Source organism: Triticum aestivum, chromosome 1B (assembly GCF_018294505.1).
Source record: "Triticum aestivum cultivar Chinese Spring chromosome 1B, IWGSC CS RefSeq v2.1, whole genome shotgun sequence".
Taxonomy (NCBI): domain Eukaryota; kingdom Viridiplantae; phylum Streptophyta; class Magnoliopsida; order Poales; family Poaceae; genus Triticum; species Triticum aestivum.
Window position 1 is genome coordinate 608,889,252 of NC_057795.1, and position 6,238 is coordinate 608,895,489.

Sequence of the window (6,238 nt, forward strand, 5' to 3'; positions counted from 1 at the left end):
CCGTTCCGTTTATTATGACACACATCATCATTGACATATTGCTCTTGCATGATCATGTAGTTGACATCGTATTTGTGGCAAGGCCACCCTCATGATTTCCATACATGTCACTCTTGGTTCATTGCATATCCCGGTACACCGCCGGCGGCATTCAAATAGAGTCATATCTTGTTCTAAGTATCGAGTTGTAATTTGGAGTTGTAAGTAAATAAAAGTGTGATGATCTTCATTATTAGAGCATTGTCCCAAGTGAGGAAAGGATGATGGAGACTATGATTCCCCCACAAGTCGGGATGAGACTTCGGACTTTATAAAAAAAATAGAAAGGGCAAATAAAAAAAGAGAAAGGCCAAATAAAAAAACAGAAAGGCCAAATAAAAAAATGAGAGAAAAAGAGAGAAGGGACAATGCTACTATCCTTTTAACACACTTGTGCTTCAAAGTAGCATCATGATCTTCATAATAGAGAGTCTCCTATGTTGTCACTTTCATATAATAGTGGGAATTTTTCATTATAGAACTTGGCTTGTATATTCCCATGATGGGCTTCCTCAAAACGCCTTAGGTCTTCGTGAGCAAGCAAGTTGGATGCACACCCACTTAGTTTCTTTCGTTGAGCTTTCATACATTTATAGCTCTAGTGCATCCGTTGCATGGAAATCCCTACTCACTCACATTGATATATATTAATGGGCATCTCCATCTAGTTGATGTGAGACTATCTTTCTTTTGTTGTCTTCTCCACAACCACCATTATATTCCACATATAGTGCTATGTCCATGGCTCACGCTCATGTATTGCGTGAAAGTTGAAAAGTTTGAGAATACTAAATTATGAAACAATTGCTTGGCTTGTCATCGGGGTTGTGCATGACTAAATACTTTGTGGGATGAAGATAAAGCATAGCCAGACTATATGATTTTGTAGGGATAGCTTTCTTTAGCCATGATATTTTGAGAAGACATGATTACTTTGTTAGTATGCTTTAAGTATTATTGTTTATCATGTCATTATGAACTTTTATTTTGAATCATTTGGATCTGAACATTCATGCCACAATAAATAAATTTACATTGAGAATTATGCTAGGTAGCATTCCACATCAAAAATTCTATTTTTATCATTTACCTACCACTAGTAGGGAAAAGCCTATACACAGAATCTTAGCAGCAGCGCGGCTCAAAAAGGAGCGCTGCTGCTAATTAGTAGCAGCGTGTGCTGGAAACTCGCTGCTAATAAATTTTTAGCAATAGCGCGCTCTGCGTAAACCGCGCTGCTACAAATATCCACCGGCGGTGTTCACCGAGCTCCATTTAGCAGTAGCGCCGTGGCCAGAACCGCGCTACTGCTACGGATGTAGTAGTAGCACGCTTTTACTGGGATCGCTGCTGCTACATTTCAAATTGCCAAAAAAATTTGTCACTGTTAGCAGTAGCGCCATTGCCCGAAGCGCGCTGTTGCTAATTATTTAGCAGCAGCGCGTTTCTCCTCCCGCGCTACTGCTAACCCGCACCAACCCACCACCTTTCCCCACCCGTGCCTCCCCTCCCCCTCCTCTCTTCCCTTCCCCCTACCTCCCCCACATGCTCCCACTCTCACTCTTCTTCTTCCTCAATACTTCTCCCCTATTACTCTTTCTCTTCTATCCACCTTTCTCTCTCTTCATTATTCCTACCTAACTACACCACCTCCATTAATGCATCTCCTTTCTCTTTTTATTTCCCCTCCATAGTTGAAGTTGTCTCCTCCCAAACTAGCTAGCTAGGTAAATGTAGCACTTAGTTAAGTGACCTATTTGCCCCCTAACGAGATCTATCTTTGTCAAGAAGAGCTTTATGCACTTTTGATCTCCCTACAACATCATCTCCACCATGTGCTCGATCTCGATCGAGATAGAGGTGATGAAAATTTCATGCTTTTGCAAAATGAAAATATGTTTATGTGTGTGTGATATGTTTGTGGAAATTGTGTGTGTGGCACGCCAAATTGTGCTTTTGAGTTGCCTATGTTTTGCCGAAATGTCAATTTATTTCCGTTTCGGCGAATTCCGGGCAAACTCTAGATCCATATATGTCCTATTTTTAGGGAAGGCCGTGCCAATTTTTTTTATGACTTTGATGCATGCATGCATTTTCATAATCAATTTGTTTATTATTACCGTGCAGAGTTGACGATGGTCAGTGGAACGATGGTGGACAGGTGGGTGCGGTCGGCGGTGTAGGACATGAAAGAAAATAACCGAACAGAGGTTTTATGTCCATGTCGAAAATGCAAAGGAATAGTTTGGCTCGACCCCCATGACGATGGTCGTGTCGAAGTGCACCTGCTCATGACTGGTTTCATGGATGGCTATACACGGTGGATAATTTAAGATGAGGATGACGATGTTGAGGATGCCGACGGGGCAGGCAATGATGACACGGGGCAAGACGAAGCGATGATTGATAATGGCGGCGGGGAAGAGGCCGGACATGGCGGCGGAGAAGGGGCCGGACATGACGGAGGAGAAGGGGCCGGACATGGCGGTGGAGAGAACGACATGGACTCCACGCAGCAGAGTTCGTCGGTACTAAGTTCAATCGTGCGGGACCCTCATGTTCAAGCATTGCTTCACAAGGAGACAAGTACTGAGAGAGCTGCTTCTAGAGAGGAGGCTAAGCTAGAGCAACTGGTCTTAGACTCGAACACTCCATTGTATGATGGTTGCAATCCTGAGGTGACCCGCTTGAGTTTCACGATCCAACTCCTGAAGTCGAAGGCTAAAAACAAATGGACCGACACTAGCCTCGATGAGCATCTCAAGTACCTAAAGGATGTTCTTCCCGCGGGTAATCTATGTCCTACTAGTGTTGATGAGGCCAAGAAGATCGTGTGCCCTCTTGATCTGCCACACGTTAGATAGCATGCATGCATCAACGATTGCATAATTTATCGGAAGGAGCACGCGGAAAAAACAAGCTGTCCGGTGTGCAATGCTTCTCGATACAAGAAGGCCGGGAAGAAATGTCCCCAAAAAGTTGTATCGTACTTACCTATCACTCCCGGTCTGTAGAGGTATTTTGTAGATCCCAAGGAAGCAAAGCTAATGCGCTGGCACGTGGAGAGGAAGAAGCCCGACGTTGGAGATGATCCGAAGCTGAGACACGTGAAGGATGAAGCCAGTGGAGAGCGTTGAACAACTTCTATCGGTATTTTGAATGTGATGCAAGGAACATCATGCTCGGCGCGTGTACCGATGGCATGAATCCGTTTGGCAACCAGAACACCGACCATAGCACATGGCCCGTGTTGGTATGGATGTACAACCTCCCCCCTGGTTGTGCATGTAATCAAAGTACATTCACATGAGCATGCTTATTCAAGGGCCGAAACAACCAGGAAATAATATTAATTTGTAACTGGGAATACTTCAAGAGGAGTTAGACACGTTATGGAAAACACCGGCCAAGACATGGGACGCCAGCAAAGGTGAGTATTTCAACATGAGACATGCGCTGATCACGACAGTGCAGGACTATCTCGGTTACGGATATGTGGCAGGCCAGGTGTGCCATGGATATTGCGGATGCACACGGTGCATGGATGATACGACGTCTCAGCAGCTAACGTCAAGGAAAGATGGCGGGTCTGGGAAAATCGTGTACATGGGGCATCAAAGATGGCTTGAACAGGACAACCCATGGAGAAACCGTGGAGATCTATTCAATGGTCACGCTGAGCATCGAGGACCTCCACATAAGCGGAGCGGTGCCGAAATTGATGAGCTGTTGAAAAACTGGAAGGAGTGCCCCGCACCGGGAAAGACGATGACAAAGGCGCCGGAGCCGCTGCTGAAGGTATGGAAGACGAGGTCTGTGTTCTGGGACTTGGAGTACTGGCACAAACTCGATACACCTCATTGCCTTGATCAAATGCATATTTGTAAGAATGTCCTTGAGAGCTTGCTCGCAACACTGATGAACATGCCGGATAAGACCAAGGATGGGCCGAAGGCAAGAAAAGACTTGCAAGATTTGAAAATTAGGGAAGATCTGCACATGCCGCCCCGTAAAATTTCAGACGAGACAGAGACGGAGATAGAGGCACAGGAGAAGAAGGGCAAGAAAATAAAGAAAGATGATTATTGCCCCCCTTCTTGCTTCACCTTAAGTCAGGCTGAGATCAATGCCTTCTTGAAGTGCCTTACCGGAGTGAAAGTTAGTTCCGGTTACTGTGGCAATATAAGCAGATATCTAGACACGGACAAGAAAAGGTTCAGCGGGATGAAGTCTCATGACTGTCATGTGATGATGACGCATGTACTACCTGTTGCCCTTAGAGGGATAATGGACAAGCACGTCCGTGACACGCTTATTGGTCTCTACAACTTTTTCGACGTCATATCTCGAAAGTCGATCAGTGTGAAGCAGCTCCAAAGGCTACAGGAAGAGACCGTTGTGATACTGAATGAGCTTGAGATGTACTTCCCGCCCGCGTTCTTTGACGTGATGGTGCATCTGTGTGTCCATATTGTGGATGACATAATAGACCTGGGGCCGTCATTCCTGCACAACATGATGCCATTTGAGAGGATGAACGGGATCATCAAAGTATTCGTTCGTAACATGTCCCGTCCGGCTGGAAGCATTGTCCAGGGCTATGTGGCACAAGAGTGCATCTCTTTCTGTGAGAATTTTCTATATGGCGCAGACCAGCCGCCTGGTGTTAGTGTTGGTTTGCCCGTTAACAAGCACGATGGGAGGCTCGAAGGAGATGGTCACTGCAACGGTCGCAGGGAACTGCACGTGGCATACTCAGATCGATGCAGCGACTTTGACAGAGCAAACTTGGTAGTGCTACAACACCTAGACGAGGTAGATCCTTTCGTGGCACTGCACAAAGAAATTATCGCAAAGAAGTATCGTGACCGGGGGTATGCAGGACGGACGCTGAAGTTACTAGAGAGCACAACTCCACTTTCCTGCATTGGTTTGAAGAGCATATTATTGCTAATCCTCCGGAGGAGGGCTCTAAGGACGGATTGCTCATATACGCCTTAGCACATGGCCCCTCGCCCAACCTCGTAACCTATCAGGCATATAATATCAACGGATACATGTTCTACACGGAGGCCAAAGATATGGACAGTGATGATCAGAACTCAGGGGTGACGATGGAATGCATGACCGGCAGCGACAACGGCGCAACCGAATGATTTTATGGAAGGGTCGAGGAGATCTGGGAGCTTGACTACTCTGGACTGCACAACACGACGATGTTCCGTGTCAGATGGGCTAAGAATGTCGAAAGAGAAAGCCGGATTTTCATTACCATGACTATACCCGACGCCAAGAGCGCTACCGTGAACGCTATCGCAAAAAATGAGCCATGGGTACACGCTAAGCACGTGACACAATGCTTCTTCGTAACTGACCCGCGCAATCCCAGCCGTGTTGTCCTGAGGAGAGGCAAAAGGAACATCATTGGAATGGATGGAGTCACCAACAAGGAAGACTATGATCAGTACGGCAACCCAATGAGGGAAGATGACGACGATGATGAAGTATACGTCAAAAGAAGAATAAATACTACATTACCTCAGAAAAATCGTACTCCATGGAAAAGGCAATGTCACAATGAGGGGCTCAATTATTCTTCGACAAACAAGAAGGGAAAGAAGCTGACTCAAAAGCGAAAACGTCAGCACCGAGGAAACTTATTTTATCGGTCAAATGATGTAATATATATATATATATTCCTATTTTGTATACACACTTAGCCATTATTATGCATGGGTCCAATGATGTGTAATATATATGTTCCTATTTTGCATACATATTTAATCGTCAAATGATGCAATATATATCGCCCTCCCTTCCTTCACTGCCCTCGGGAAATAAAAGTGGGATAAAATAAAGGAAAAGAAAAAGGAAAACTGGCAGTAGCGAAGGTAGTAGCAGCGCGTTTTGCCTAAACCAGTACAGATACTGATGTTAGTAGAAGCAAATTTCGTATAAAGCGCTACAGCTACTGAAGGTAGTAGCAGCGCATTTTGTCCAAATGCGCTATTGCTATGTCCACTTAACCCAAAATTCTCACCCACCCTGCTTCATCCCGTCTTTTCCCTCCCAAAAAATCCCCACTCTCCCCCGTCGCACCGCCGCGCCCGACCCGGCCCCGGCGCTCGCCCCCGACTCCGGCGCCGGCGCTAGCCCCCGACCCCGGCGCTCGCCCCTGACCCGGCCCTCGCCCCCGACC